Source organism: Podarcis bocagei (genome assembly GCF_964188305.1).
Source record: "Podarcis bocagei genome assembly, chromosome: 3".
Classification (NCBI taxonomy): domain Eukaryota; kingdom Metazoa; phylum Chordata; class Lepidosauria; order Squamata; family Lacertidae; genus Podarcis; species Podarcis bocagei.
The window spans coordinates 112,037,139-112,051,964 of NC_138127.1; the positions used below are offsets into that span (position 1 = coordinate 112,037,139).

The following is a 14,826-nucleotide window of genomic DNA, read 5'->3' on the forward strand; positions in this document are numbered from 1 at the left end:
GTGGTGTCAGCATCAACGGCGTTGGTTCCAGTAGTTCCAGAGGTTGTTGTTCCTGGCTGGTTCCTGACCGTGGTGAGCTGGTGACGCAGCGGACAGAAGGACAACAGCTGCAGCGTGTGAGTGCTGGGTGCTGTGGTTCCTGTTTTCTCTCTCGGTGGTCGTGAGTAGCTGGTTCCGGGTTCCAGGGACATCGCTCTCAAGATGGCCTCACAACCAGGTCAGATGGCTTTTGAGCGTCTGAATGACTCCAATTACTTGCTGTGGTCGGAACGCATGCAGGCAGTGCTGCAGAGGGATCGTCTCTGGCAAGTGGTGAGTAAGTTTCCTACGAAGCCTGATGATGAAGACCTCGATAAAGACCAAAGAGCAAGGGCCACAATTGTCTTGGGGCTGGAAGATTCCCAGTTGCCGTATGTAAGGGGAATCAAGACAGCTAGAGGTGTGTGGCAAGCACTTAAAGAACTCCATGTGCGTGAGACAGCGGTTTCCAAGCTGTTCATTCGCAAGGCATTGTACAAGGCAATGTTACAGCCTGGGGTTACAATGCAGGAACACCTACACAGTTTACAGTTAAAGTTTACTGCGCTACAGGAAAGAGACTGTGCGTTAGACCAGCAGGAGAAGGTGGCTATTATTTTGAGTTCTCTCCCGGAAAGCTGGGACAATTTAGTTTTGTCTCTAGAAGGCATACAGGAGCGTGATTTATCAGTCAGTTACGTTACTGGGCGTTTGATTGAAGAATGGCAGAAGAGGCAAGAAAGGTCGGTGGCTGCAGAGGCTTCTACAGGTGGGCGGTTTGGAAGGAGTTCTCATGCCGTGCCAGAGGTGAAGCAAAAGCAGCGTACTGGTGAGGAGTCAGCGTTTGCTGTTAGGCGTTGTTTCCGATGTGGGTCTTCAGCGCATCTAAAACGACAATGTCCGGAGTTGGTCAAGTCTCAGTGGCCGGTGCAGGAGCAGAGACGAGATCAGCAGCAGCAGCAGCAGCAGCGTAAAAAGAAATTCTTCAAACGAAAACAGTCGGCTCAGCTGGTGACCGCCGTGGCCAAGATTGCTGATGAGAAACAAGCTGTCTGGGTGGTCGATTCGGGAGCGTCGCGGCACATCGTAAACTCAGATGACTTGTTTGTTTCCAAGAACTCAGCACAGCGCAGCCAGGTGGCTCTAGCAGACGGAAGTACTTCCGAAGTGATTTCGGGGGGTGCAGTTTTTGTTCCTTGTCTTCGTGAGTGCCTGCAAAATGTACTTTGTGTGCCGTCATTAAGGAGCAATCTGATGTCTGTAGATTGTTTGCTAAAAGCTGGGTTTAAAGTGTATTTTGAAGGAGACAGTTGCATTATTAAGAAGGCTGGTGAGATTTTAGGCACTGCTAAGTCAGAAGGAGGCTTGTTTTGGCTTAAAGCAGGATCTCAAGTTGCAGCAGTAGTCAGTAAATCTCAGCCTGCAGTGAATAACAAAGCTATACATGACAACTGTGTGCACTTATTGCATAGGAAAATGGGGCATGCTTGCTGGAAAAGTGTACTAAAAATGTCTGAATTGGCTGATGGGGGTAATTTAAAGAGTTGTAACAAGTACCTTGATTGTAATGTCTGTAAAAAGGTTAAAACCCACAGAGTCTCTTACCCCAGAAGTGACAGAGTTAGTGAGTCACCGCTACAGCTGGTTCACATGGACGTAATTGGTCCATTTGCTGTAAGCAGGGGTGGATCGCGTTTTTCACTAACAATTGTGGATGACGCCACGCGTTACTCCTGGGTTTTTCCCATGAAAAATAAGGGTGACGTGTTCACTAAGTTTAAAGGCTGGGTGGCATCCGTGGAAAGATTTCTGTCTGTTAAACTCAAAAGGATTCAGACGGACAGAGGTGGCGAATTTATGTCAAATGCCTTTAAAGATTGGTTACAAAAGCGTGGCATTGGGCATAGAAAAACGAATGTTTTTTCCCCAGAGGAGAATGGCGTTGCAGAGCGAAAAAACAGATCTTTACAAGATATGATGTTTGCCATGCTTGATGATGCTGATTTGCCCATGTCTTATTGGGGGGAGAGCATGCTCACCGCGTGTTATCTCCAAAACAGGCTCTTTCACCAAACAATAGGTACAACCCCATACTTTAAATTGTTTCAGAAAAAACCCAAAATTGACCACTTGCATGTGTTTGGATCAAAAGCCTGGGTATTAATTCCGAAACAAATGAGGAAGAAGGGAGATCCTAAGACCAAACAGCTAGTGTTTGTGGGTTACCAGGAGCTGGGAAAAGGTTTCCGCTTTGCTGAAGGGACAAATGGCATTGTGATCTCCAGGAATGCCAGTTTTTGTGAACATAGTGGCTGGGAGAGACTACATGCCAATACTGAGGTTTGGTTTGAACCTTCCCAGGAGCTTCATGACTCTGAAGGTAGACACAGAGAATCAGAGTCTGAGGGGGAGGAAAGTTCAGATAAGAGCTCTCAAGAAAGTGGAGTTAGCCAGAGACCAGTTGCTAAGCAACAAAAGAGAGGTCGTAGTTCTGAGGAGGAAAGTGGGTCAGAAGAAAAATTTTCTCCCAGAAGATCTAAAAGACAAAACAAAGGAGTGCCTCCGGTGCGTTTTTCTCCAGATACTGCAAATGTGTTTAGTGTAATTGCAGAGCCCAAGAGTTTTCAGGAGGTGTTAAAGTTACCAAAAGAGGAGGCAGAGCGCTGGAAACAGGCAATGGAGGAAGAGATGTCCTCTCTGAATGAGCACAAGGTTTTTACACCAGTAGCAGCGCCTGAGGGGGCAAAGATTGTAGGCTGCAGGTGGGTGTACAAACTTAAACCTCTGGTGACAGGAGAGTACAAATACAAAGCTCGTTTAGTTGCTCAAGGATATTCTCAGAGGCCTGGAAAAGATTATGACGAAACTTTTTCCCCTACTGCTAAGGGGGACAGTGTAAGGCTGATTTTAACGCTTGGAGCAAAGAGAAAACTCCTGTTAAACCATTTTGACATTCAGACTGCATATTTACATGCATCAATATCAGAAGACCTGTATCTAGCTGAACCGCCTGGTTATGAGACAGGTTCCAATAGAGTGTTGAAATTAAACAAAGCTCTATACGGTCTCAAACAGGCTGCAAGATCTTGGAACAGATGTTTCCATGAGGCCTTAGTGTCATTTGGTTTCAAGCAGAGTACAGCTGACAATTGTGTTTATGTACGTGGTACAGGCAGTGATCAAGAGTTTTGTCTGATTTATGTAGATGATGTATTGTATGCCTGTAAAACAGATAAACAAACTAAAAGGTTTGCCAAGCAATTGTCCAGTAAGTTCAAAGTGAAAGACTTAGGCCCGGTTAGGACATATCTAGGGTTGGAAGTGTGCTGGGCCCAAGATGGCAGCTGCCTAATTAGTCAGCAGAACAAAGTTAAACAACTACTGACTACATACAGGATGCAGGATTGCAAAGGGGCAGCGGTGCCTATGGATCCAGGTTTCATAAAAACACTTCATGTAGATGAGAGTCCTGAATTTGAACATCCTGATGTATATCATTCTGTAATTGGAAGTTTATTGTATATAGCACAGTGGTCCAGACCTGATATTAGCTATGCAGTAGGCATATTAAGTAGATTGGTCTCAAAACCCACACTAAATGCCTGGAAAGGGGTAAAACAAGTTCTGAGATATCTCAAACAGACAATTGGCTATATGTTACAATTAAATTCTTCCGAGGACGAAATGTTGAGTTGCTACTGTGATAGTGACTGGGGAAATTTGCCGGATAGAAAATCTGTCACAGGACTAGTCATAATGGTCGGTGGAGCTTTAATCAGCTGGCGGTCACGCAAGCAAGACGTTGTAAGTGTGTCATCAACGGAATCAGAGTATGCTGCATTGAGTGAATTGTGCAACGAGGTGATTTATTTCAAGCATTTGTTAACAGATTTAAATGTAAATTGTGGAGAACCAGTACAAGTTTACATTGATAATCAAGCTTGTATAACATTAAGTAAAACAGAGGGTTTCAAGTCGCGTTCCAAACATATCTCTGTAAAATACCAAAATGTACGTTGCTGTGTACAAGACAATGTAATCACCTGTACTTATGTGTCAAGTGAAGAAAATGTAGCAGATGTGTTAACTAAACCATTGGCAAAGATAAAGAACAAGCGAATGTGCAAGGGTTTAGGTTTGCTGGAAAAATGATCTCCTACATAGGTGTATTTGGTGTTAATTGTTCAGCAGAATCTGTGAGGGGGTGTTCAGTTTCTGTTAATTGGTTCTCGTGGGAAACTTGCAGATTCTAGCTTCACCAATTAACTCAAGCTGGTGTCAATTTACTCTTGGCAGAAAGCCCAGGTCTGCTTGACCTAGAAACTACTCACTCTGATTGGTTAACGAGCAGCACTCAACTCTGTTATCTAGGATTGCTAGCACAGTTTGGTGTGAGGTGTGTTAGGAGTTAGAAGTGCTGTGTATGGTTATGAGAGAGAGAGAGAAAGAGAGAAAGAGGATTTATTTTGCTTTTATTTGTATGCAGAAACTCTGCTGGTTTTATTTTCCTTTTAATAAATCCTGTAAATAGTTATTCTGAGTCTAGCTGACTAGTCATTACTGCCGCAACTAGCTTCCTCGCTGTGCAGGAAAACTCTGCTACGTTTGGGCTAAAGCCAGTAGGGCTATGCCTGACACTCCAAAGTTCCATGATGCCCCTGGGCGGAGGAAGCGAGCTGGGGGTTGGCTCCTTGCCCAACAGCGCAGAGGGACCATTCGGACCTCCGGACTCAGCTCCTGTCCGCCCAGCCCAGACCCTGTGAAGAGCCGGGGCGACAGAGGACTCCAGTTGGGGCGACACCCAGAGCAAGGCTGGGCTGGAGTCTAGCAGCAAAGGGGGCTTTCGGCCTTGAGTGCCCCCCTTTTGCCCCATTCCCTTGCCAGCTGCGCCCCCCTGATGTTTCTGAACCAACCTCCCACCCCCGATGTGGAGCCTAGGAAGGGGGCTGGGGGGCATAGCTGCCAACCATCCCTTTTTGGGCGGGACAGTCCCTTATCCCAGCGCCATGTCCTGCTGCTGTGCCTTACTGATGATGTCCCTTCAATTTCCCGGGTTTCAAAGGAAGCAGCTCCTCTCTGTCCCTCCCTCCCTGCCGGCCAGGGAGGAGGGAGGCTCCAGCTGGGTTGCTTGGCTGCGTTGCTCACCCAATAAGGAGTCTAAGAACGACTGGGGGGTGGAGCTTGCATGCCTTGTGTCAATCAAATCGGCCGCCTTGCCTGGGGACTCGCCTTTGCTCAGCGCTTCCCAGCAGAGAGGTGACGGTGGTTTCCCTTGCTGCATCCCCTTTGCCGGGTTGCTGCGCTGTGGGAACTGTTGTGTATTGAGTCAAAGGATTTTATATCTGTATCATTATTGTCTGTATTTGCATTAGGGTAAAGTAACTGCCTTTTGGTTTCAAAGGGTACAGCTACTATTGGTTCATTTAAGCTGCTGTATTTGGATCCTCTGTCTTATTGGTTTCCTCCAAAAGGCAGGACTGTGATTGCCTGATATTGTTCCCTCCAAAATGTATCCTTTCTAGCTAGTTCCCTGTCCCTATAAATGTAGCTTTCCCCTCCTCAGTCTTGAGTCTTGTTGCTTTAATAAAGAAGTCAAAAAAAAAATTCCTTCCAGTAGCACCTTAAAGACCAACTAAGTTAGTTCTTGGTATGAGCTTTCGTGTGCATGCACACTTCTTCAGATACACATGTATCTGAAGGAATACTGGAAGGAATTTTTTTTATTTTGACTATGGCAGACCAACACGGCTACCTATCTACTAATAAAGAAGCGTTACTAGAGAACTGTCTCCAGCATATTATGTCAAGAGAGCTGAAATCACAAACCCCACGTCACAACAGGAACCACCGCTTGAGGCTTCGCTTGGCTGCTGGCTGGGCTTTCTGCCTTTGGCTCGGAGGGGCTCAGAAGTCGAACATACCTGTGGCCCTTGGAAAATCCCTTATTTGGGCTGCTGGTCCCTTATTTCCGAGGCTGCTGGTCCCTTCTTTTCAGATCTGCAAGTTGACAGCTATGCTGGGGGGGGGGGTCAGCCCGCAGAGCCCCCCCCCGCCTGCCTGCTGCGGCCTGAGTGGGGGGGGGCGTGCAGGAGGGGCGGCGGCAGCGCGGGGGTCCCTCTCCTCGGCGGGAGCGCGCAGGGGGGGTTCTGGCGGGGCGGGCACGCGCCCTGCTGTCTGGAGGCCCAGCTTGGGCAGCCTGCCTTGCCCAGCCCAGGTCCGCATCCTCGGCGGCCGAGACCCGGGGGAGGGGAGGGGAGGCTCGGCTGGCCCGGCCTCCCGGGGGAAGCGGCGGAGGAGAGGCCTGCCCGGCCCTGGAGCTGCCCGAGACCCAGCCCGCCTGCAGGGCGCTCTGCACATGCTCCGCTCTCCCTCTCCCCAGCCCCCTTCCTCGCCTCCCCTCTGGCTCCCTGAACCCCAAGTGTCGCCAGGAACCCCGGGAGTGGGGCTGGGCTTCAGAGCCCCAGGCAGCGGGGGGCTCCTCTTTCTCCTTCTCGGCTCCCCCCAAAGGAGACCAGCTGGGCGCGCCAGGCCAGGCAAGGGTTAAGAGCAGCTGAGCCGCACGCCTAGAGAGGACAGGAAGTGAAGGGGCGGATCTTCCGGAGCCCCTCCCTGCCCCCCTCTTGTCTCCTCCGGTGAGTCTCCCCCTCTTTCCTGGGGGTCCTGCCGTGGGGCGGGGGGGGGCTGCTTAGCCGGGGCCTCTCTCCCCCCCCCCGACCAGGCGAGGGGTCCTGCCATTGGGGGAAGGAGGGGGGCAGATAAGCCCCCTTCATGTGGGGGGGGGCAGATATTTTTTTTTTTTTAATAAATTTTTATTGGTTTTACAGCATTTTTTAAAAAGAACAAACAAACACAAAACAAAACAAACATACAAAATACTTTCAAAGATATTTTCATAAACCTCTTTTCTTGGACTTCCCCATACCCCCCCTCTCTGCATCCCAGTGTCCATATTTGAACTAGCAACTCCCAGTTGTTACTTTCTAATCTCTGTCATCTTAGTCCTCCTTTATTATCTAGCCTTGTATCCCTGTACCTTGTTACTTCTAGCAACCACAACATTTTAACATTCGTTGAGTTTGTAGTAGTCCTTAAGATAGCTCTTAAATTTTTTCCATTCTTCTTCCACCATCTCTTTACGTTGGTCACGGATTCTGCCTGTCATCTCAGCCAGTGTCATATAGTCCATCACTTTCATCTGCCATTCTTCCAGAGTAGGTAAATCTTGTGTCTTCCAATACTTTGCGATGAGTATTCTTGCTGCTGTTGTGGCATACATAAAGAAATTTCTATCTTTCTTTGTCACCAATTGGCCGACAATGCCCAAGAGAAAGGCCTCTGGTTTTTTGGAAAATGTACATTTAAGTACCTTTTTCATTTCATTATAGATCATTTCCCAGAAGGCCTTTATCTTCGGGCATGTCCACCAAAGGTGGTAAAAAGTACCTTCAGTCTCTTTACATTTCCAACATTTATTATCGGGCAAATGATAGATTTTTGCCAGCTTGACTGGGGTCATGTACCACCTGTATACCATTTTCATAATGTTTTCCTTTAAGGCATTACATGCCGTAAATTTGATACCGGTGTTCCATAACCATTCCCAGTCATCTGACATAATGTTGTGTCCAACATCCTGCGCCCACTTAATCATAGCAGATTTAACTGTTTCATCCTGTGTGTTCCATTTCAACAGCAAGTTATACATTCTAGATAAATTCTTAGTATTGGGTTCTAGCAATTCGGTCTCTAGTTTTGATTTCTCCACTTGGAAACCGATTTTCCTATCCTGTTTAAAAATTTCCATTATTTGGCGATATTGAAACCAATTTTCTACTTTGTGCTTCAATTTCTCCTGACTTTGTAGTTTAACCTTGTCTCCATCCTGTTCTAAAATTTCCCAATACTTCGGCCATCCGACCTCCATATTGAGTTTCTTCACTGCTTTAGCCTCCACTGGTGACACCCATCTAGGGGTTTTATTTTCCAATAAGTCTTTGTATCTTATCCAGACATTAAATAATGCTTTTCTAACAATGTGATTTTTAAAGGTACTGTTAACCTTGTCATACCAAAGATATGCATGCCAACCAAAAGCATTATTGAAGCCTTCCAGATCCAAGATGTCTGTATTCTCGAGGAGCATCCATTCTTTCAGCCAGCAAAACGCTGCTGCCTCATAGTACAATTTTAGGTCCGGCAGGGCAAAACCCCCTCTTTCTTTAGCGTCAGTCAATATTTTGAATTTAATTCGGGGCTTTTTGCCCTGCCAGACAAATTTCGAAATGTCTTTGTGCCACCTCTTAAAACATTCCATCTTATCAAGAATCTGCAAGGTCTGAAACAAAAATAACATTCTAGGCAATACATTCATTTTAATTACTGCAATTCGGCCTAACATTGACAGTTTCAGATTTGACCATATTTCTAGATCTTTTTTAATCTCTGACCAACATTTTTCATAATTGTCCTTATACAAATTAACATTCTTAGGTGTTAAATAAACCCCTAGGTATTTGACTTTCTTAACCACTGTCAAACCTGTTTCCTCCTGAAACTTCTCCTTTTCCATATCTGTTAGGTTTTTCCCTAAGACTTTAGTTTTTTGCTTATTCAACTTAAATCCAGCCACCTGGCCAAATTGTTGAATTATTTCTAAAACCCTTTTCGTACTAGTGTTTGGCTCTTGCAAAGTCAATACTAGGTCATCTGCATACGCTCTTAACTTGTAGTGTTTAGCTCCGACCTGCACACCTTTGACCTGCTGGTCATTTCTTATCATATTCAGCAACACCTCCAGAACCGAAATGAAAAGTAATGGGGAAATTGGGCACCCCTGCCGAGTTCCTTTTTCTATCTTAAGTTCCTCAGTCACAACATTATTTACAATCAGCTTAGCTTTTTGTTCGGAATATATTGCAGCCATACCATTCTCAAAACCCTGGCCTACCCCCATCCCATGAAGATTCTTCCTCATAAAACTCCAAGAGATATTATCAAAGGCTTTCTCCGCGTCCACAAAGATCAATACTGCTTTAGTGTTTATATTCACCTCCAGCTTTTCCAAAATGTCTATTACATTCCTTACATTGTCCGCTAGGTGTCTTTTAGGGAGAAAGCCTGCTTGGTCTTTATGAATCTTCTCCATCAAAACTCTTTTAAATCTTTTTGCCAAAATGTCTGCAAAAATTTTGTAATCCACATTAAGGAGTGATATCGGGCGGTAGTTCTTGAGTTGGGTCTTTTCAGTCTCTGACTTTGGTATGAGTGAGATATATGCCTCTTTCCACGATTCAGGTGCCCTTTTTCCTTCAAGGATCTCATTACAAACTTCTCTTAATGGTTGAATCAACCATTCCTTCAACGATTTGTAGTATCTAGAAGTCAGTCCATCTGGTCCCGGAGATTTGCCCAATTGCATATTCTGAATGGCAGCCTCTACCTCTTGTTCTGAGATTCTCTGGTTCAAGTCCATCTTACTTTGCTGAGAGATATTTTGTAATCCATATCTTCCAAGGAATTTGTCTATATCTTCTTCATTTTGCGGGCCTTGGGTGTAAAGTTTTTTGAAGTAACTTAGAAAGCAATTTCTAATTTCATTAGGTTTAGATATACTCTTTCCATCAACCTCTAGGCTTGTAACTGTATTTAGTTTCTGCCTTTTCTTCAATTGCCATGCCAAAAGTTTACCGCATTTATTTGCTGATTCAAAAGTCTTTTGTTTCATTTGCTTTATCTTCCATTCAATCTCTTGGTTCATCAATTCCATATATTGAGTTTGATATAACTTAATCTCTCTTAAAATGTCCTGAGACTTTGGTTTTGTTCTTAGTTTCCTCTCTCCTTCCTTTATCATTTCCAAGATCTTCTCTTTTTTCTCATTTTGTTTTTTCCTCTTTATTGAATTTTGTTGAATCAAAAATCCTCTCATAACAGCTTTACTTGCGTCCCAGATCACTCTTTTCTCCACGTCAGTCCTCAAATTTATTTCAAAATAGTCTTTTAAGGTCTTTTGGGCCTTCGTGAGAATCTCCTTATCTCGAAAGAGGGTGTCATTCATTCTCCATCTAAATTGACCGGTTATTGTGAGTTTCATCTCCATCTTCACGGCGTTATGGTCGGAGCAAGTTTTTGGGCAGATTTCCACTTTCTTAATCTTTGGAGCCAATCCACTAGTAACCCAGATTTGGTCAATTCTGGTCCAGGTCATCATTGCTTGGGAGAAGAAGGTTCCCTCTCTCTCCAGAGGGTTCCTTGTTCTCCAAATGTCTATCAAGTCCATGTTTTCTGTCATTTCGAAAAAAGTCTTGGGGAGTCTCCCTTCTTTAGTGACTGTTAGTCTTTGTGCCTTGTCCATATTAGTGGAGACCACGCCATTCATGTCTCCCATGATTATCATATTATAATCCAGATAGTCCGTCAAAGTTTCATGAAGTCCCTTAAAGAAGTCAGATTTGCCTTCATTTGGTGCATAAATTCCAACAACTAAAAGTTTTTCTCCTTGTACTTGTATCTCCACAGCCAGATATCTCCCTTGTTCATCTTTAAATATCATTTTTGGAGCCCATTTCTCCTTCACATATATTACCACTCCCCTCTTCTTAACTTTGTCTGATGAGACAAATTCTTGTCCTAACCTTTTATTTGTGAGTAATCTCCTGTGGGCTCTAGTTATGTGAGTTTCTTGTAAACATATCAAATCCAATTGTTCTCTGTTCAAAATATGAAATACTTGTCTTCTCTTCAAAGGCCCATTCAGTCCATTACAATTCCAACTAAGGAATTGCAGAGCCATCTTGTTATTTTCTTAAGGCTCCTCCAACAGCTCCAAGTTGTTGCTCTTCTTCTGACGGTGGTGGTTTTTGTCCAAACGAGAGATTCAGGATATCCAGTGCTCTCCTCTGTTCTGCAAGTACGTCCACAGTCCCCTTCTGTAGGTCCTCCTGATATCTTACCAGAAATTTGTCTTTATCTTGAATTGTCTTTATTTTCACTTTCTTTGCCTTGTAGTCGAATGACAGTCCTTGTGGGAATTCCCACCTGAAGCGGATCTGATTTTTCTTTAACAAAAGCACCAAATCCTTGTAGAAGTTTCTTAAGTCCAAGATATATTTTGGTATGTCTTTAAAGATCTGTACTGCTGAATTTCCAATTTGGAGGGCTTTTCCAAAGTGTAGTCCTAAAATTTTATCTCTTTCCTCCTTAGATCTGAGTGTGATCAAACAATCTCTTGGTGTCTTTCTATCTTGCTTTTTGCCGAGTCTAAAGGCAGTTGTGATTTTAAAATCGTCTTCCTCCAGGTCCCAGCAATCCGCAAACTCCCGTGTCAAATATTCCACAAGGTTGTCACTTTCATTCTCCGGAATCAGTCTTAATTTTAAGTTTCTCTCTTTCCTCTGTAACTCCCACAAGGCCAAGGTTGCATCATGCTCATAGACCTTCTTGGCAAGTGGCTCTAATTTCTCCTGCGTCTCTCCAGCTGTGGCTTTGGCCTCTTCGGCAATTTGACGCGTGGTGGCATTTTCCTCGACCAATTTATTTATAGATTCTGTATTCTGGTTTAATCTTGTTGATATTTCTGTTAATTTTTGTGTGTTCTCTGAAGTCTGTTTTGTCAAAGACTCCAGAGTCTGGTTTATCTTAAGCAAAGCTTCTGTCACAGCTTCCATAGAAACGGCTGCTCCTTTGTCCTGTCCTGTTGTTCCAGCTAGTCCGGCTGTTACGCCTAAGATCGAACCTCTTCTCTTTGCTTGTTGCAGCTGCAGCTGTTGCTGTTGTTGTTGCTTGGTCTTGGCTCTTGTAGTTATCTCTTCTTGTGGCCCACTCATGTCAAGGTCAATTCCCACGGGATTTATTCTCCCTTGGAAAATTCCACTGTCTTAGGCCGTGCTGGACTTCACTTTATCCTCTAGAGGGAGCAAATCAAAATGGCCATAGAAGGAAATTTCAAAATACATGAACAAAGGAGACCATCCAGGATGTAGAAAGAAAGGAGATTAACCCAGTCAAAATCAATGTTACTAAAGTCTTATAGCTTCCAATTGCCACAGTTGCCCAGTATACTGTTTATACTGTTTCTTCTTAAAATGTACAAAAGTCAGGCACTGTGGAAACTTTGTATCAAGGTGTCACTTCACAGGGAAAAGTCAGCTCAATGTACTAAGAAGGCAGACCGTTTCAGACTTTCAAGTAGATGAGATAGCAGAGGTTTTTTCCCTCAAATAAGTCATGCAGTTAATGGTCAAATTCGCCTCCCCTCTGCCCTGCTTGCTAGAGGGGAGATCAAAGGTTTAAATGTCCGGTTTAGCTGATCAAAGGATGAATTTAAACGGATGCAGGTTTAGAGCTCCGTTGCTTTCACTTTCATGCGGTCGGGGGGAGGCAGACTTCCTTTGTTTAAATCTCCCCCGTTTTTAGCCCAATTTTTAAAATTAAGAAAAGTCCCAGTTATTTTTCAGTTCTTACTCACGGGGAATCAGTCCGAATTTCTTTTCAGGAAGGAATCGGCGCTCTCCGCTTATGGCGACGCGGCTTCACTTCGCAGGCTGGGTAGCGACTCTCAGCACCGCGCTCACTCCCGATGTCGATCCGTAGCCTTTAAAAAGGCTCTTTCACGGTACCGGGGGGCGCAAAGGTGCCCACCGAGTCTCCTTGTTCTCAGGCTTCAGCGCCTGGGATTTTAGGGGTCCCCCGCTTGCCGTAGCGGGTAAGACCCAAACTTGCGAAGCAGTCCTTCTCCGGAGCTCGGAGGTAGGACCGCCATTAAGCGCTGGCACCGACCGGAAGTCTCGGGGGGGGGCAGATAAGCCCTGGGGGGACGGAAAAGAAACGCAGCAAGTGAGAACTGGGGGGGGGGGAGCCCAGCCCTGCCTTGGGGAGCCCGGGATGCAGGGGGGCGGGGAGGGGGCTGGGGGTCAGGGGGAGCCCGGGATGCAGGGGGGCGTGTGGTGCGAGGGGCTGCCCAGCTCGAGGCCTCTGCCCCCCTTGGCCCAGGCGGGGAGGGGGCTGGGGGTCAGGGGGAGCCCGGGATGCAGGGGGGCGGGGAGGGGGCTGGGGGTCAGGGGGAGCCCGGGATGCAGGGGGGCGTGTGGTGCGAGGGGCTGCCCACCTCGAGGCCTCTGCCCCCCCCCTTGGCCCAGGCGGGGAGGGGGCTGTGGGTCAGGGGGAGCCCAGCCCTGCCTTGGGGACCCCTGGCAGCTCCGCCTGGAGGGTGGGCCAGCATCCCCTGGGATCCCTCCCTCAGACGGGGGGGGGGGCAGGAGGACCCCCAAGCATCTATGGCTCTGGGGATTATGCAATGGGACATCACCATTGCGGTTGTTATTATTATTATTATTTATTATTAACCTTCTCTTCCCCCAGAGTTCCCAGGGCAGATTACAACATTAAAACTATACTTGAAACAGACAGAAGGTGAGTCTTACTTGCTTTTTAGCAGTGTTCTTTTACCCCACCTAATCATCATCATCTTCATAGATTTATATGCCCCCCCCCCGCCTGACCACATTTTCCAGGCATTCTGGGCGGCTTCCAACAAATTAAAACACAGAAAGGCTACCTGAAGACGTACTTTGGAGTGGCCCAGTTAGCCCTTGGGGGGGTTGACCAGACAAGCACCCGGCCCTCAGAAAAAAGAGAAAGGACCCCTTGAGGACGTTGGGGATTCCAGGTGTTGGAAAATAAGAGAGAAGCAGGAAGGAAATGGGCCCTGAAGCGGGGGTGGGAGAGGAAGAGAGCCCCTCTTGCGGGTCCACAGCTTAAGACCACAACTGTGGGCCAGTGACCACTTCCCAGGCCATGGCCCTGACTGAAGGTTTCCTCCTGAGTCAGGCAGAGGAGAGAAGGCAAGCAGAGCAGCAGGTGAGAGAGACTTTCCCCTGGAAACACCCAAGGGGCTCAGAATGTGAGGGATAATCTCCCAAACTGCTCTTCTAATGGCTCACCACCTTTTGGGAAGCAAGGGATGAGATCTGCTCCCCTACAGTGCTTTCTTCGGTCATTCCTGTTCTAATCCTTCTCCCTATTCTCTGTTTTGATCCTTGTTGCTCTTTCAGGGAAAGGATCTGTTTGCAGAAATGGACCCAGATTCCTCTGAGGCACAGAGGACTCAGGTGGACACCAGAGGGAGGCCACTGGGTAAGGAGAAGCGAGTTTTTCTTCTCATTCTGTGGATCTTGCAATTTATATCTGTGGGTTCTGTTCAGCTTTGGGGGGGGGAAAGCACTTGGGGACGAGAGCGCCAAGGAGGGGAGATGTATTTTGACCCAAAGTAAGTTTGAAATGAGTACAAATGTCTAAATGCACTTTGCAAGAAAGACTTTTTCTAAGGTCCATCTGTAGCCTGAAATGCGCGGCTGGGGACTTCCGGATTAGCGCCACTGGCAATGGCAGATTTCCTCTGATCGGGAGAAATCTGCTCCGTGAAAATCAGGGTCTGGACCGCCATGGCAAGGCGGAGACCCATCAAAAACCACAGGCAGGAGAAGCCTGTGGACGTGGGATTCGGCAGGCAGCTTTTGCGCCTCCCCTACTCGCGGGGAAACCTGGTTTCGGGGATCCGGAGCGACGTGGGGTGAGTGGCGCGGTGCTTCGAATCGACTGCTCTTTTCACGGAGTGAAGCCACATTGCTGTTGCCGGAGAGCGCTGACTTTTTTCCTGTGGACAATTGGACTTTAAACAACTACCCGTGAGTAGAACGGAAAATTGGACTTTGAAATATCTTTAATTTGGCACCAAAGCGGGAAGGTTCCAAACAGGAAGTCTGCCTTCCGCTTTTGTAGATAGATTGAAGCAAAGACATTACAAGCTAA

General features: G+C 46.4%; 1 long non-coding RNA gene across 2 annotated transcripts; it reads left to right on the plus strand.

Annotated features, from left to right (window-relative positions):
• The first annotated feature begins 6,166 nt into the window (after window positions 1–6,166).
• On the plus strand, window positions 6,167–14,182 carry LOC308584204. Of its 2 annotated transcripts, none has more exons than XR_014006631.1 (3): window positions 6,167–6,650; window positions 13,378–13,428; window positions 14,076–14,182. It is a non-coding gene; the product is annotated as an uncharacterized lncRNA (long non-coding RNA). The 2 variants fall into 2 exon arrangements; XR_014006632.1 differs by lacking the exon at window positions 6,167–6,650 and adding an exon at window positions 12,823–12,852 and having other exon boundaries at window positions 14,076–14,180.
• The last annotated feature ends 644 nt before the right edge of the window (window positions 14,183–14,826 follow it).